An 18,772-nucleotide genomic window follows, 5' to 3' on the forward strand; every position below is an offset into this window, starting at 1 on the left:
TTGAATGAGTTTCAAGCATGCTTGGGTACTCGTGTGATCTGAGTAACTCAGTTTTGGAATACAACTGTCGCGTGGTGCACCGCGACATCCAGGCACCCCGGAGTTTCTGAAAAAAAATTTTCTCCGATTTTCACGAAACTACTTTTCATCAACTTGAATTGGGCTAAAAATCCATCCCTGAAAATAAAAATTCTCTGAGTAGTGTGGAAATGCTGATCCTTACCCTACCTGGGGTGTCCACTGAGCATTTCCACGAACTCTATCTGAAGTTCTCTGGGCATGGGATTTTGACATGTTACCCAAACCAAAAGGAATGAGTGGGAAACAATCAAGACAACAGATAGAAGCACTTGCATTTGAATGAGTTTCAAGCATGCTTGGGTACTCGTGTGATCTGAGTAACTCAGTTTTGGAATACAACTGTCGCGTGGTGCACCGCGACATTCAGGCACCCCGGAGTTTCTGAAAAAAATTTTTCTCCGATTTTCACGAAACTACTTTTCATCAACTTGAATTGGGCTAAAAATCCATCCCTGAAAATAAAAATTCTCTGAGTAGTGTGGAAATGCTGATCCTTACCCTACCTGGGGTGTCCACTGAGCATTTCCACGAACTCTATCTGAAGTTCTCTGGGCATGGGATTTTGACATGTTACCCAAACCAAAAGGAATGAGTGGGAAACAATCAAGACAACAGATAGAAGCACTTGCATTTGAATGAGTTTCAAGCATGCTTGGGTACTCGTGTGATCTGAGTGACTCAGTTTTGGAATACAACTGTCGCGTGGTGCACCGCGACATCCAGGCACCCCGGAGTTTCTGAAAAAAAATTTTCTCCGATTTTCACGAAACTACTTTTCATCAACTTGAATTGGGCTAAAAATCCATCCCTGAAAATAAAAATTCTCTGAGTAGTGTGGAAATGCTGATCCTTACCCTACCTGGGGTGTCCACTGAGCATTTCCGCGAACTCTAGTTGAAGTTTTCTAGGCATGGGATTTTGACATGTTACCTAAACCAAAAGGAATGAGTGGGAAACAATCAAGACAACAGATAGAAGCACTTGCATTTGAATGAGTTTCAAGCATGCTTGGGTACTCGTGTGATCTGAGAGACTCAGTTTTGGAATACAACTGTCGCGTGGTGCACCGCGACATCCAGGCACCCCGGAGTTTCTGAAAAAAAATTTTCTCCTATTTTCACGAAACTACTTTTCATCAACTTGAATTGGGCTAAAAATCCATCCCTGAAAATAAAAATTCTCTGAGTAGTGTGGAAATGCTGATCCTTACCCTACCTGGGGTGTCCACTGAGCATTTCCGCGAACTCTAGTTGAAGTTTTCTAGGCATGGGATTTTGACATGTCACCCAAACCAAAAGGAATGAGTGGGAAACAATCAAGACAACAGATAGTAGCACTTGCATTTGAATGAGTTTCAAGCATGCTTGGGTGCTCGTGTGATCTGAGAGACTCAGTTTTGGAATACAACTGTCGCGTGGTGCACCATCCAGGCACCCCGGAGTTTCTGAAAAAAAATTTTCTGCGATTTTCACGAAACCACTTTTCATCACCTTGAATTGGGCTAAAAATCCATCCCTGAAAATAAAAATTCTCTGAGTACTGTGGAAATGCTGATCCTTACCCTACCTGGGGTGTCCACTGAGCATTTCCGCGAACTCTAGTTGAAGTTTTCTAGGCATGGGATTTTGACATGTTACCCAAACCAAAAGGAATGAGTGGGAAACAATCAAGACAACAGATAGAAGCACTTGCATTTGAATGAGTTTCAAGCATGCTTGGGTACTCGTGTGATCTGAGTGACTCAGTTTTGGAATACAACTGTCGCGTGGTGCACCGCGACATCCAGGCACCCCGGAGTTTCTGAAAAAAAATTTTCTCCGATTTTCACGAAACTACTTTTCATCAACTTGAATTGGGCTAAAAATCCATCCCTGAAAATAAAAATTCTCTGATTAGTGTGGAAATGCTGATCCTTACCCTACCTGGGGTGTCCACTGAGCATTTCCACGAACTCTATCTGAAGTTCTCTGGGCATGGGATTTTGACATGTTACCCAAACCAAAAGGAATGAGTGGGAAACAATCAAGACAACAGATAGAAGCACTTGCATTTGAATGAGTTTCAAGCATGCTTGGGTACTCGTGTGATCTGAGTGACTCAGTTTTGGAATACAACTGTCGCGTGGTGCACCACGACATCCAGGCACCCCGGAGTTAATGAAAAAAAATTTTCTCCGATTTTCACGAAACTACTTTTCATCAACTTGAATTGGGCTAAAAATCCATCCCTGAAAATAAAAATTCTCTGAGTAGTGTGGAAATGCTGATCCTTACCCTACCTGGGGTGTCCACTGAGCATTTCCACGAACTCTATCTGAAGTTCTCTGGGCATGGGATTTTGACATGTTACCCAAACCAAAAGGAATGAGTGGGAAACAATCAAGACAACAGATAGAAGCACTTGCATTTGAATGAGTTTCAAGCATGCTTGGGTACTCGTGTGATCTGAGTGACTCAGTTTTGGAATACAACTGTCGCGTGGTGCACCACGACATCCAGGCACCCCGGAGTTTCTGAAAAAAAATTTTCTGCAATTTTCACGAAACCACTTTTCTTCAACTTGAATTGGGCTAAAAATCCATCCCTGAAAATAAAAATTCTCTGAGTACTGTGGAAATGCTGATCCTTACCCTACCTGGGGTGTCCACTGAGCATTTCCGCGAACTCTAGTTGAAGTTTTCTAGGCATGGGATTTTGACATGTTACCCAAACCAAAAGGAATGAGTGGGAAACAATCAAGACAACAGATAGAAGCACTTGCATTTGAATGAGTTTCAAGCATGCTTGGGTACTCGTGTGATCTGAGAGACTCAGTTTTGGAATACAACTGTCGCGTGGTGCACCGCGACATCCAGGCACCCCGGAGTTTCTGAAAAAAAAATTTCTCCGATTTTCACGAAACTACTTTTCATCAACTTGAATTGGGCTAAAAATGCATCCCTGAAAATAAAAATTCTCTGAATAGTGTGGAAATGCTGATCCTTACCCTACCTGGGGTGTCCACTGAGCATTTCCACGAACTCTATCTGAAGTTCTCTGGGCATGGGATTTTGACATGTTACCCAAACCAAAAGGAATGAGTGGGAAACAATCAAGACAACAGATAGAAGCACTTGCATTTGAATGAGTTTCAAGCATGCTTGGGTACTCGTGTGATCTGAGTAACTCAGTTTTGGAATACAACTGTCGCGTGGTGCACCGCGACATCCAGGCACCCCGGAGTTTCTGAAAAAAAATTTTCTCCGATTTTCACGAAACTACTTTTCATCAACTTGAATTGGGCTAAAAATCCATCCCTGAAAATAAAAATTCTCTGAGTAGTGTGGAAATGCTGATCCTTACCCTACCTGGGGTGTCCACTGAGCATTTCCACGAACTCTATCTGAAGTTCTCTGGGCATGGGATTTTGACATGTTACCCAAACCAAAAGGAATGAGTGGGAAACAATCAAGACAACAGATAGAAGCACTTGCATTTGAATGAGTTTCAAGCATGCTTGGGTACTCGTGTGATCTGAGTAACTCAGTTTTGGAATACAACTGTCGCGTGGTGCACCGCGACATCCAGGCACCCCGGAGTTTCTGAAAAAAAATTTTCTCCGATTTTCACGAAACTACTTTTCATCAACTTGAATTGGGCTAAAAATCCATCCCTGAAAATAAAAATTCTCTGAGTAGTGTGGAAATGCTGATCCTTACCCTACCTGGGATGTCCACTGAGCATTTCCACGAACTCTATCTGAAGTTCTCTGGGCATGGGATTTTGACATGTTACCCAAACCAAAAGGAATGAGTGGGAAACAATCAAGACAACAGATAGAAGCACTTGCATTTGAATGAGTTTCAAGCATGCTTGGGTACTCGTGTGATCTGAGTAACTCAGTTTTGGAATACAACTGTCGCGTGGTGCACTGCGACATCCAGGCACCCCGGAGTTTCTGAAAAAAAATTTTCTCCGATTTTCACGAAACTACTTTTCATCAACTTGAATTGGGCTAAAAATCCATCCCTGAAAATAAAAATTCTCTGAGTAGTGTGGAAATGCTGATCCTTACCCTACCTGGGGTGTCCACTGAGCATTTCCACGAACTCTATCTGAAGTTCTCTGGGCATGGGATTTTGACATGTTACCCAAACCAAAAGGAATGAGTGGGAAACAATCAAGACAACAGATAGAAGCACTTGCATTTGAATGAGTTTCAAGCATGCTTGGGTACTCGTGTGATCTGAGTAACTCAGTTTTGGAATACAACTGTCGCGTGGTGCACCGCGACATCCAGGCACCCCGGAGTTTCTGAAAAAAAATTTTCTCCGATTTTCACGAAACTACTTTTCATCAACTTGAATTGGGCTAAAAATCCATCCCTGAAAATAAAAATTCTCTGAGTAGTGTGGAAATGCTGATCCTTACCCTACCTGGGGTGTCCACTGAGCATTTCAACGAACTCTATCTGAAGTTCTCTGGGCATGGGATTTTGACATGTTACCCAAACCAAAAGGAATGAGTGGGAAACAATCAAGACAACAGATAGAAGCACTTGCATTTGAATGAGTTTCAAGCATGCTTGGGTACTCGTGTGATCTGAGTGACTCAGTTTTGGAATACAACTGTCGCGTGGTGCACCGCGACATCCAGGCACCCCGGAGTTTCTGAAAAAAAATTTTCTCCGATTTTCACGAAACTACTTTTCATCAACTTGAATTGGGCTAAAAATCCATCCCTGAAAATAAACATTCTCTGAGTAGTGTGGAAATGCTGATCCTTACCCTACCTGGGGTGTCCACTGAGCATTTCCGCGAACTCTAGTTGAAGTTTTCTAGGCATGGGATTTTAACATGTTACCCAAACCAAAAGGAATGAGTGGGAAACAATCAAGACAACAGATAGAAGCACTTGCATTTGAATGAGTTTCAAGCATGCTTGGGTACTCGTGTGATCTGAGAGACTCAGTTTTGGAATACAACTGTCGCGTGGTGCACCGCGACATCCAGGCACCCCGGAGTTTCTGAAAAAAAATTTTCTCCTATTTTCACGAAACTACTTTTCATCAACTTGAATTGGGCTAAAAATCCATCCCTGAAAATAAAAATTCTCTGAGTAGTGTGGAAATGCTGATCCTTACCCTACCTGGGGTGTCCACTGAGCATTTCTGCGAACTCTAGTTGAAGTTTTCTAGGCATGGGATTTAAACATGTCACCCAAACCAAAAGGAATGAGTGGGAAACAATCAAGACAACAGATAGTAGCACTTGCATTTGAATGAGTTTCAAGCATGCTTGGGTACTCGTGTGATCTGAGAGACTCAGTTTTGGAATACAACTGTCGCGTGGTGCACCATCCAGGCACCCCGGAGTTTCTGAAAAAAAATTTTCTGCGATTTTCACGAAACCACTTTTCATCACCTTGAATTGGGCTAAAAATCCATCCCTGAAAATAAAAATTCTCTGAGTACTGTGGAAATGCTGATCCTTACCCTACCTGGGGTGTCCACTGAGCATTTCCGCGAACTCTAGTTGAAGTTTTCTAGGCATGGGATTTTGACATGTTACCCAAACCAAAAGGAATGATTGGGAAACAATCAAGACAACAGATAGAAGCACTTGCATTTGAATGAGTTTCAAGCATGCTTGGGTACTCGTGTGATCTGAGTGACTCAGTTTTGGAATACAACTGTCGCGTGGTGCACCACGACATCCAGGCACCCCGGAGTTAATGAAAAAAAATTTTCTCCGATTTTCACGAAACTACTTTTCATCAACTTGAATTGGGCTAAAAATCCATCCCTGAAAATAAAAATTCTCTGAGTAGTGTGGAAATGCTGATCCTTACCCTACCTGGGGTGTCCACTGAGCATTTCCACGAACTCTATCTGAAGTTCTCTGGGCATGGGATTTTGACATGTTACCCAAACCAAAAGGAATGAGTGGGAAACAATCAAGACAACAGATAGAAGCACTTGCATTTGAATGAGTTTCAAGCATGCTTGGGTACTCGTGTGATCTGAGTGACTCAGTTTTGGAATACAACTGTCGCGTGGTGCACCGCGACATCCAGGCACCCCGGAGTTTCTGAAAAAAAATTTTCTCCGATTTTCACGAAACTACTTTTCATCAACTTGAATTGGGCTAAAAATCCATCCCTGAAAATAAAAATTCTCTGAGTAGCGTGGAAATGCTGATCCTTACCCTACCTGGGGTGTCCACTGAGCATTTCCGCGAACTCTAGTTGAAGTTTTCTCGGCATGGGGTTTTGACATGTTACCCAAACCAAAAGGAATGAGTGGGAAACAATCAAGACAACAGATAGTAGCACTTGCATTTGAATGAGTTTCAAGCATGCTTGGGTACTCGTGTGATCTGAGTGACTCAGTTTTGGAATACAACTGTCGCGTGGTACACCGCGACATCCAGGCACCCCGGAGTTTCTGAAAAAAAATTTTCTCCGATTTTCACGAAATTACTTTTCATCAACTTGAAGTGGGCTAAAAATCCATCCCTGAAAATAAAAATTCTCTGAGTAGTGTGGAAATGCTGATCCTTACCCTACCTGGGGTGTCCACTGAGCATTTCCGCGAACTCTATCTGAAGTTTTCTAGGCATGGGATTTTGACATGTTACCCAAACCAAAAGGAATGAGTGGGAAACAATCAAGACAACAGATAGAAGCACTTGCATTTGAATGAGTTTCAAGCATGCTTGGGTACTCGTGTGATCTGAGAGACTCAGTTTTGGAATACAACTGTCGCGTGGTGCACCGCGACATCCAGGCACCCCGGAGTTTCTGAAAAAAAATTTTCTCCTATTTTCACGAAACTACTTTTCATCAACTTGAATTGGGCTAAAAATCCATCCCTGAAAATAAAAATTCTCTGAGTAGTGTGGAAATGCTGATCCTTACCCTACCTGGGGTGTCCACTGAGCATTTCCACGAACTCTATCTGAAGTTCTCTGGGCATGGGATTTTGACATGTTACCCAAACCAAAAGGAATGAGTGGGAAACAATCAAGACAACAGATAGAAGCACTTGCATTTGAATGAGTTTCAAGCATGCTTGGGTACTCGTGGGATCTGAGTAACTCAGTTTTGGAATACAACTGTCGCGTGGTGCACCGCGACATCCAGGCACCCCGGAGTTTCTGAAAAAAAATTTTCTCCGATTTTCACGAAACTACTTGTCATCAACTTGAATTGGGCTAAAAATCCATCCCTGAAAATAAAAATTCTCTGAGTAGTGTGGAAATGCTGATCCTTACCCTACCTGGGGTGTCCACTGAGTCTTTCCACGAACTCTATCTGAAGTTCTCTGGGCATGGGATTTTGACATGTTACCCAAACCAAAAGGAATGAGTGGGAAACAATCAAGACAACAGATAGAAGCACTTGCATTTGAATGAGTTTCAAGCATGCTTGGGTACTCGTGTGATCTGAGTGACTCAGTTTTGGAATACAACTGTCGCGTGGTGCACCGCGACATCCAGGCACCCCGGAGTTTCTGAAAAAAAATTTTCTCCGATTTTCACTAAACTACTTTTCATCAACTTGAATTGGGCTAAAAATCCATCCCTGAAAATAAAAATTCTCTGAGTAGTGTGGAAATGCTGATCCTTACCCTACCTGGGGTGTCCACTGAGCATTTCCACGAACTCTATCTGAAGTTCTCTGGGCATGGGATTTTGACATGTTACCCAAACCAAAAGGAATGAGTGGGAAACAATCAAGACAACAGATAGAAGCACTTGCATTTGAATGAGTTTCAAGCATGCTTGGGTACTCGTGTGATCTGAGTGACTCAGTTTTGGAATACAACTGTCGCGTGGTGCACCACGACATCCAGGCACCCTGGAGTTTCTGAAAAAAAATTTTCTCCTATTTTCACGAAACTACTTTTCATCAACTTGAATTGGGCTAAAAATCCATCCCTGAAAATAAAAATTCACTGAGTAGTGTGGAAATGCTGATACTTATCCTACCTGGGGTGTCCACTGAGCATTTCCACGAACTCTATCTGAAGTTCTCTGGGCATGGGATTTTGACATGTTACCCAAACCAAAAGGAATGAGTGGGGAACAATCAAGACAACAGATAGAAGCACTTGCATTTGAATGAGTTTCAAGCATGCTTGGGTACTCGTGTGATCTGAGTGACTCAGTTTTGGAATACAACTGTCGCGTGGTACACCGCGACATCCAGGCACCCCGGAGTTTCTGAAAAAAAATTTTCTGCGATTTTCACGAAACCACTTTTCTTCAACTTGAATTGGGCTAAAAATCCATCCCTGAAAATAAAAATTCTCTGAGTAGTGTGGAAATGCTGATCCTTACCCTACCTGGGGTGTCCACTGAGCATTTCCACGAACTCGATCTGAAGTTCTCTGGGCATGGGATTTTGACATGTTACCCAAACCAAAAGGAATGAGTGGGAAACAATCAAGACAACAGATAGAAGCACTTGCATTTGAATGAGTTTCAAGCATGCTTGGGTACTCGTGGGATCTGAGTAACTCAGTTTTGGAATACAACTGTCGCGTGGTGCACCGCGACATCCAGGCACCCCGGAGTTTCTGAAAAAAAATTTTCTCCGATTTTCACGAAACTACTTGTCATCAACTTGAATTGGGCTAAAAATCCATCCCTGAAAATAAAAATTCTCTGAGTAGTGTGGAAATGCTGATCCTTACCCTACCTGGGGTGTCCACTGAGTCTTTCCACGAACTCTATCTGAAGTTCTCTGGGCATGGGATTTTGACATGTTACCCAAACCAAAAGGAATGAGTGGGAAACAATCAAGACAACAGATAGAAGCACTTGCATTTGAATGAGTTTCAAGCATGCTTGGGTACTCGTGTGATCTGAGTGACTCAGTTTTGGAATACAACTGTCGCGTGGTGCACCGCGACATCCAGGCACCCCGGAGTTTCTGAAAAAAAATTTTCTCCGATTTTCACTAAACTACTTTTCATCAACTTGAATTGGGCTAAAAATCCATCCCTGAAAATAAAAATTCTCTGAGTAGTGTGGAAATGCTGATCCTTACCCTACCTGGGGTGTCCACTGAGCATTTCCACGAACTCTATCTGAAGTTCTCTGGGCATGGGATTTTGACATGTTACCCAAACCAAAAGGAATGAGTGGGAAACAATCAAGACAACAGATAGAAGCACTTGCATTTGAATGAGTTTCAAGCATGCTTGGGTACTCGTGTGATCTGAGTGACTCAGTTTTGGAATACAACTGTCGCGTGGTGCACCACGACATCCAGGCACCCTGGAGTTTCTGAAAAAAAATTTTCTCCTATTTTCACGAAACTACTTTTCATCAACTTGAATTGGGCTAAAAATCCATCCCTGAAAATAAAAATTCACTGAGTAGTGTGGAAATGCTGATACTTATCCTACCTGGGGTGTCCACTGAGCATTTCCACGAACTCTATCTGAAGTTCTCTGGGCATGGGATTTTGACATGTTACCCAAACCAAAAGGAATGAGTGGGAAACAATCAAGACAACAGATAGAAGCACTTGCATTTGAATGAGTTTCAAGCATGCTTGGGTACTCGTGTGATCTGAGTGACTCAGTTTTGGAATACAACTGTCGCGTGGTACACCGCGACATCCAGGCACCCCGGAGTTTCTGAAAAAAAATTTTCTGCGATTTTCACGAAACCACTTTTCTTCAACTTGAATTGGGCTAAAAATCCATCCCTGAAAATAAAAATTCTCTGAGTAGTGTGGAAATGCTGATCCTTACCCTACCTGGGGTGTCCACTGAGCATTTCCACGAACTCTATCTGAAGTTCTCTGGGCATGGGATTTTGACATGTTACCCAAACCAAAAGGAATGAGTGGGAAACAATCAAGACAACAGATAGAAGCACTTGCATTTGAATGAGTTTCAAGCATGCTTGGGTACTCGTGTGATCTGAGAGACTCAGTTTTGGAATACAACTGTCGCGTGGTGCACCGCGACATCCAGGCACCCCGGAGTTTCTGAAAAAAAATTTTCTCCTATTTTCACGAAACTACTTTTCATCAACTTGAATTGGGCTAAAAATCCATCCCTGAAAATAAAAATTCTCTGAGTAGTGTGGAAATGCTGATCCTTACCCTATCTGGGGTGTCCACTGAGCATTTCCACGAACTCGATCTGAAGTTCTCTGGGCATGGGATTTTGACATGTTACCCAAACCAAAAGGAATGAGTGGGAAACAATCAAGACAACAGATAGAAGCACTTGCATTTGAATGAGTTTCAAGCATGCTTGGGTACTCGTGGGATCTGAGTAACTCAGTTTTGGAATACAACTGTCGCGTGGTGCACCGCGACATCCAGGCACCCCGGAGTTTCTGAAAAAAAATTTTCTCCGATTTTCACGAAACTACTTGTCATCAACTTGAATTGGGCTAAAAATCCATCCCTGAAAATAAAAATTCTCTGAGTAGTGTGGAAATGCTGATCCTTACCCTACCTGGGGTGTCCACTGAGTCTTTCCACGAACTCTATCTGAAGTTCTCTGGGCATGGGATTTTGACATGTTACCCAAACCAAAAGGAATGAGTGGGAAACAATCAAGACAACAGATAGAAGCACTTGCATTTGAATGAGTTTCAAGCATGCTTGGGTACTCGTGTGATCTGAGTGACTCAGTTTTGGAATACAACTGTCGCGTGGTGCACCGCGACATCCAGGCACCCCGGAGTTTCTGAAAAAAAATTTTCTCCGATTTTCACTAAACTACTTTTCATCAACTTGAATTGGGCTAAAAATCCATCCCTGAAAATAAAAATTCTCTGAGTAGTGTGGAAATGCTGATCCTTACCCTACCTGGGGTGTCCACTGAGCATTTCCACGAACTCTATCTGAAGTTCTCTGGGCATGGGATTTTGACATGTTACCCAAACCAAAAGGAATGAGTGGGAAACAATCAAGACAACAGATAGAAGCACTTGCATTTGAATGAGTTTCAAGCATGCTTGGGTACTCCTGTGATCTGAGTGACTCAGTTTTGGAATACAACTGTCGCGTGGTGCACCACGACATCCAGGCACCCTGGAGTTTCTGAAAAAAAATTTTCTCCTATTTTCACGAAACTACTTTTCATCAACTTGAATTGGGCTAAAAATCCATCCCTGAAAATAAAAATTCACTGAGTAGTGTGGAAATGCTGATACTTATCCTACCTGGTGTGTCCACTGAGCATTTCCACGAACTCTATCTGAAGTTCTCTGGGCATGGGATTTTGACATGTTACCCAAACCAAAAGGAATGAGTGGGAAACAATCAAGACAACAGATAGAAGCACTTGCATTTGAATGAGTTTCAAGCATGCTTGGGTACTCGTGTGATCTGAGTGACTCAGTTTTGGAATACAACTGTCGCGTGGTACACCGCGACATCCAGGCACCCCGGAGTTTCTGAAAAAAAATTTTCTGCGATTTTCACGAAACCACTTTTCTTCAACTTGAATTGGGCTAAAAATCCATCCCTGAAAATAAAAATTCTCTGAGTAGTGTGGAAATGCTGATCCTTACCCTACCTGGGGTGTCCACTGAGCATTACCGCGAACTCTAGTTGAAGTTCTCTAGGCATGGGATTTTGACATGTTACCCAAACCAAAAGGAATGAGTGGGAAACAATCAAGACAACAGATAGAAGCACTTGCATTTGAATGAGTTTCAAGCATGCTTGGGTACTCGTGTGATCTGAGTGACTCAGTTTTGGAATACAACTGTCGCGTGGTGCACCGCGACATCCAGGCACCCCGGAGTTTCTGAAAAAAAATTTTCTCCGATTTTCACGAAACTACTTTTCATCAACTTGAATTGGGCTAAAAATCCATCCCTGAAAATAAAAATTCTCTGAGTAGCGTGGAAATGCTGATCCTTACCCTACCTGGGGTGTCCACTGATCATTTCCGCGAACTCTAGTTGAAGTTTTCTCGGCATGGGATTTTGACATGTTACCCAAACCAAAAGGAATGAGTGGGAAACAATCAAGACAACAGATAGTAGCACTTGCATTTGAATGAGTTTCAAGCATGCTTGGGTACTCGTGTAATCTGAGTGACTCAGTTTTGGAATACAACTGTCGCGTGGTACACCGCGACATCCAGGCACCCCGGAGTTTCTGAAAAAAAATTTTCTCCGATTTTCACGAAATTACTTTTCATCAACTTGAAGTGGGCTAAAAATCCATCCCTGAAAATAAAAATTCTCTGAGTAGTGTGGAAATGCTGATCCTTACCCTACCTGGGGTGTCCACTGAGCATTTCCGCGAACTCTAGTTGAAGTTCTGTAGGCATGGGATTTTGACATGTTACCCAAACCAAAAGGAATGAGTGGGAAACAATCAAGACAACAGATAGAAGCACTTGCATTTGAATGAGTTTCAAGCATGCTTGGGTACTCGTGTGATCTGAGTGACTCAGTTTTGGAATACAACTGTCGCGTGGTGCACCGCGACATCCAGGCACCCCGGAGTTTCTGAAAAAAAATTTTCTCCGATTTTCACGAAACTACTTTTCATCAACTTGAATTGGGCTAAAAATCCATCCCTGAAAATAAAAATTCTCTGAGTAGTGTGGAAATGCTGATCCTTACCCTACCTGGGGTGTCCACTGAGCATTTCCACGAACTCTATCTGAAGTTCTCTGGGCATGGGATTTTGACATGTTACCCAAACCAAAAGGAATGAGTGGGAAACAATCAAGACAACAGATAGAAGCACTTGCATTTGAATGAGTTTCAAGCATGCTTGGGTACTCGTGTGATCTGAGTGACTCAGTTTTGGAATACAACTGTCACGTGGTGCACCGCGACATCCAGGCACCCCGGAGTTTCTGAAAAAAAATTTTCTGCAATTTTCACGAAACCACTTTTCTTCAACTTGAATTGGGCTAAAAATCCATCCCTGAAAATAAAAATTCTCTGAGTACTGTGGAAATGCTGATCCTTACCCTACCTGGGGTGTCCACTGAGCATTTCCGCGAACTCTAGTTGAAGTTTTCTAGGCATGGGATTTTGACATGTTACCCAAACCAAAAGGAATGAGTGGGAAACAATCAAGACAACAGATAGTAGCACTTGCATTTGAATGAGTTTCAAGCATGCTTGGGTACTCGTGTGATCTGAGTAACTCAGTTTTGGAATACAACTGTCGCGTGGTGCACCGCGACATCCAGGCACCCCAGAGTTTCTGAAAAAAAATTTTCTCCGATTTTCACGAAACTACTTTTCATCAACTTGAATTGGGCTAAAAATCCATCCCTGAAAATAAAAATTCCCTGAGTAGTGTGGAAATGCTGATCCTTACCCTACCTGGGGTGTCCACTGAGCATTTCCACGAACTCTATCTGAAGTTCTCTGGGCATGGGATTTTGACATGTTACCCAAACCAAAAGGAATGAGTGGGAAACAATCAAGACAACAGATAGAAGCACTTGCATTTGAATGAGTTTCAAGCATGCTTGGGTACTCGTGTGATCTGAGTAACTCAGTTTTGGAATACAACTGTCGCGTGGTGCACAGCGACATCCAGGCACCCCGGAGTTTCTGAAAAAAAAATTTCTCCGATTTTCACGAAACTACTTTTCATCAACTTGAATTGGGCTAAAAATCCATCCCTGAAAATAAAAATTCTCTGAGTAGTGTGGAAATGCTGATCCTTACCCTACCTGGGGTGTCCACTGAGCATTTCCACGAACTCTATCTGAAGTTCTCTGGGCATGGGATTTTGACATGTTACCCAAACCAAAAGGAATGAGTGGGAAACAATCAAGACAACAGATAGAAGCACTTGCATTTGAATGAGTTTCAAGCATGCTTGGGTACTCGTGTGATCTGAGTGACTCAGTTTTGGAATACAACTGTCGCGTGGTGCACCGCGACATCCAGGCACCCCGGAGTTTCTGAAAAAAAATTTTCTCCGATTTTCACGAAACTACTTTTCATCAACTTGAATTGGGCTAAAAATCCATCCCTGAAAATAAAAATTCTCTGAGTAGCGTGGAAATGCTGATCCTTACCCTACCTGGGGTGTCCACTGAGCATTTCCGCGAACTCTAGTTGAAGTTTTCTCGGCATGGGATTTTGACATGTTACCCAAACCAAAAGGAATGAGTGGGAAACAATCAAGACAACAGATAGTAGCACTTGCATTTGAATGAGTTTCAAGCATGCTTGGGTACTCGTGTGATCTGAGTGACTCAGTTTTGGAATACAACTGTCGCGTGGTACACCGCGACATCCAGGCACCCCGGAGTTTCTGAAAAAAAATTTTCTCCGATTTTCACGAAATTACTTTTCATCAACTTGAAGTGGGCTAAAAATCCATCCCTGAAAATAAAAATTCTCTGAGTAGTGTGGAAATGCTGATCCTTACCCTACCTGGGGTGTCCACTGAGCATTTCCGCGAACTCTAGTTGAAGTTCTGTAGGCATGGGATTTTGACATGTTACCCAAACCAAAAGGAATGAGTGGGAAACAATCAAGACAACAGATAGAAGCACTTGCATTTGAATGAGTTTCAAGCATGCTTGGGTACTCGTGTGATCTGAGTGACTCAGTTTTGGAATACAACTGTCGCGTGGTGCACCGCGACATCCAGGCACCCCGGAGTTTCTGAAAAAAAATTTTCTCCGATTTTCACGAAACTACTTTTCATCAACTTGAATTGGGCTAAAAATCCATCCCTGAAAATAAAAATTCTCTGAGTAGTGTAGAAATGCTGATCCTTACCCTACCTGGGGTGTCCACTGAGCATTTCCACGAACTCTATCTGAAGTTCTCTGGGCATGGGATTTTGACATGTTACCCAAACCAAAAGGAATGAGTGGGAAACAATCAAGACAACAGATAGAAGCACTTGCATTTGAATGAGTTTCAAGCATGCTTGGGTACTCGTGTGATCTGAGTGACTCAGTTTTGGAATACAACTGTCGCGTGGTGCACCGCGACATCCAGGCACCCCGGAGTTTCTGAAAAAAAATTTTCTGCAATTTTCACGAAACCACTTTTCTTCAACTTGAATTGGGCTAAAAATCCATCCCTGAAAATAAAAATTCTCTGAGTACTGTGGAAATGCTGATCCTTACCCTACCTGGGGTGTCCACTGAGCATTTCCGCGAACTCTAGTTGAAGTTTTCTAGGCATGGGATTTTGACATGTTACCCAAACCAAAAGGAATAACTGGGAAACAATCAAGACAACAGATAGAAGCACTTGCATTTGAATGAGTTTCAAGCATGCTTGGGTACTCGTGTGATCTGAGAGACTCAGATTTGTAATACAACTGTCGCGTGGTGCACCGCGACATCCAGGCACCCCGGAGTTTCTGAAAAAAAATTTTCTCCGATTTTCACAAAACTACTTTTCATCAACTTGAATTGGGCTAAAAATCCATCCCTGAAAATAAAAATTCTCTGAGTAGTGTGGAAATGCTGATCCTTACCCTACCTGGGGTGTCCACTGAGCATTTCCACGAACTCTATCTGAAGTTCTCTGGGCATGGGATTTTGACATGTTACCCAAACCAAAAGGAATGAGTGGGAAACAATCAAGACAACAGATAGAAGCACTTGCATTTGAATGAGTTTCAAGCATGCTTGGGTACTCGTGTGATCTGAGTAACTCAGTTTTGGAATACAACTGTCGCGTGGTGCACCGCGACATCCAGGCACCCCGGAGTTTCTGAAAAAAAATTTTCTCCGATTTTCACGAAACTACTTTTCATCAACTTGAATTGGGCTAAAAATCCATCCCTGAAAATAAAAATTCTCTGAGTAGTGTGGAAATGCTGATCCTTACCCTACCTGGGGTGTCCACTGAGCATTTCCACGAACTCTATCTGAAGTTCTCTGGGCATGGGATTTTGACATGTTACCCAAACCAAAAGGAATGAGTGGGAAACAATCAAGACAACAGATAGAAGCACTTGCATTTGAATGAGTTTCAAGCATGCTTGGGTACTCGTGTGATCTGAGTAACTCAGTTTTGGAATACAACTGTCGCGTGGTGCACCGCGACATCCAGGCACCCCGGAGTTTCTGAAAAAAAATTTTCTCCGATTTTCACGAAACTACTTTTCATCAACTTGAATTGGGCTAAAAATCCATCCCTGAAAATAAAAATTCTCTGAGTAGCGTGGAAATGCTGATCCTTACCCTACCTGGGGTGTCCACTGAGCATTTCCGCGAACTCTAGTTGAAGTTTTCTCGGCATGGGATTTTGACATGTTACCCAAACCAAAAGGAATGAGTGGGAAACAATCAAGACAACAGATAGTAGCACTTGCATTTGAATGAGTTTCAAGCATGCTTGGGTACTCGTGTGATCTGAGTGACTCAGTTTTGGAATACAACTGTCGCGTGGTACACCGCGACATCCAGGCACCCCGGAGTTTCTGAAAAAAAATTTTCTCCGATTTTCACGAAATTACTTTTCATCAACTTGAAGTGGGCTAAAAATCCATCCCTGAAAATAAAAATTCTCTGAGTAGTGTGGAAATGCTGATCCTTACCCTACCTGGGGTGTCCACTGAGCATTTCCGCGAACTCTAGTTGAAGTTCTGTAGGCATGGGATTTTGACATGTTACCCAAACCAAAAGGAATGAGTGGGAAACAATCAAGACAACAGATAGAAGCACTTGCATTTGAATGAGTTTCAAGCATGCTTGGGTACTCGTGTGATCTGAGTGACTCAGTTTTGGAATACAACTGTCGCGTGGTGCACCGCGACATCCAGGCACCCCGGAGTTTCTGAAAAAAAATTTTCTCCGATTTTCACGAAACTACTTTTCATCAACTTGAATTGGGCTAAAAATCCATCCCTGAAAATAAAAATTCTCTGAGTAGTGTAGAAATGCTGATCCTTACCCTACCTGGGGTGTCCACTGAGCATTTCCACGAACTCTATCTGAAGTTCTCTGGGCATGGGATTTTGACATGTTACCCAAACCAAAAGGAATGAGTGGGAAACAATCAAGACAACAGATAGAAGCACTTGCATTTGAATGAGTTTCAAGCATGCTTGGGTACTCGTGTGATCTGAGTGACTCAGTTTTGGAATACAACTGTCGCGTGGTGCACCGCGACATCCAGGCACCCCGGAGTTTCTGAAAAAAAATTTTCTGCAATTTTCACGAAACCACTTTTCTTCAACTTGAATTGGGCTAAAAATCCATCCCTGAAAATAAAAATTCTCTGAGTACTGTGGAAATGCTGATCCTTACCCTACCTGGGGTGTCCACTGAGCATTTCCGCGAACTCTAGTTGAAGTTTTCTAGGCATGGGATTTTGACATGTTACCCAAACCAAAAGGAATAACTGGGAAACAATCAAGACAACAGATAGAAGCACTTGCATTTGAATGAGTTTCAAGCATGCTTGGGTACTCGTGTGATCTGAGAGACTCAGATTTGTAATACAACTGTCGCGTGGTGCACCGCGACATCCAGGCACCCCGGAGTTTCTGAAAAAAAATTTTCTCCGATTTTCACAAAACTACTTTTCATCAACTTGAATTGGGCTAAAAATCCATCCCTGAAAATAAAAATTCTCTGAGTAGTGTGGAAATGCTGATCCTTACCCTACCTGGGGTGTCCACTGAGCATTTCCACGAACTCTATCTGAAGTTCTCTGGGCATGGGATTTTGACATGTTACCCAAACCAAAAGGAATGAGTGGGAAACAATCAAGACAACAGATAGAAGCACTTGCATTTGAATGAGTTTCAAGCATGCTTGGGTACTCGTGTGATCTGAGTAACTCAGTTTTGGAATACAACTGTCGCGTGGTGCACCGCGACATCCAGGCACCCCGGAGTTTCTGAAAAAAAATTTTCTCCGATTTTCACGAAACTACTTTTCATCAACTTGAATTGGGCTAAAAATCCATCCCTGAAAATAAAAATTCTCTGAGTAGTGTGGAAATGCTGATCCTTACCCTACCTGGGGTGTCCACTGAGCATTTCCACGAACTCTATCTGAAGTTCTCTGGGCATGGGATTTTGACATGTTACCCAAACCAAAAGGAATGAGTGGGAAACAATCAAGACAACAGATAGAAGCACTTGCATTTGAATGAGTTTCAAGCATGCTTGGGTACTCGTGTGATCTGAGTAACTCAGTTTTGGAATACAACTGTCGCGTGGTGCACCGCGACATCCAGGCACCCCGGAGTTTCTGAAAAAAAATTTTCTCCGATTTTCACGAAACTACTTTTCATCAACTTGAATTGGGCTAAAAATCCATCCCTGAAAATAAAAATTCTCTGAGTAGTGTGGAAATGCTGATCCTTACCCTACCTGGGGTGTCCACTGAGCATTTCCACGAACTCTATCTGAAGTTCTCTGGGCATGGGATTTTGACATGTTACCCAAACCAAAAGGAATGAGTGGGAAACAATCAAGACAACAGATAGAAGCACTTGCATTTGAATGAGTTTCAAGCATGCTTGGGTACTCGTGTGATCTGAGTAACTCAGTTTTGGAATACAACTGTCGCGTGGTGCACCGCGACATCCAGGCACCCCGGAGTTTCTGAAAAAAAATTTTCTCCGATTTTCACGAAACTACTTTTCATCAACTTGAATTGGGCTAAAAATCCATCCCTGAAAATAAAAATTCTCTGAGTAGCGTGGAAATGCTGATCCTTACCCTACCTGGGGTGTCCACTGAGCATTTCCGCGAACTCTAGTTGAAGT

This window comes from Lepisosteus platostomus, chromosome 9 (assembly GCF_059453375.1).
Source record: "Lepisosteus platostomus isolate fLepPlt1 chromosome 9, fLepPlt1.hap1, whole genome shotgun sequence".
In the NCBI taxonomy this organism is placed as follows: domain Eukaryota; kingdom Metazoa; phylum Chordata; class Actinopteri; order Semionotiformes; family Lepisosteidae; genus Lepisosteus; species Lepisosteus platostomus.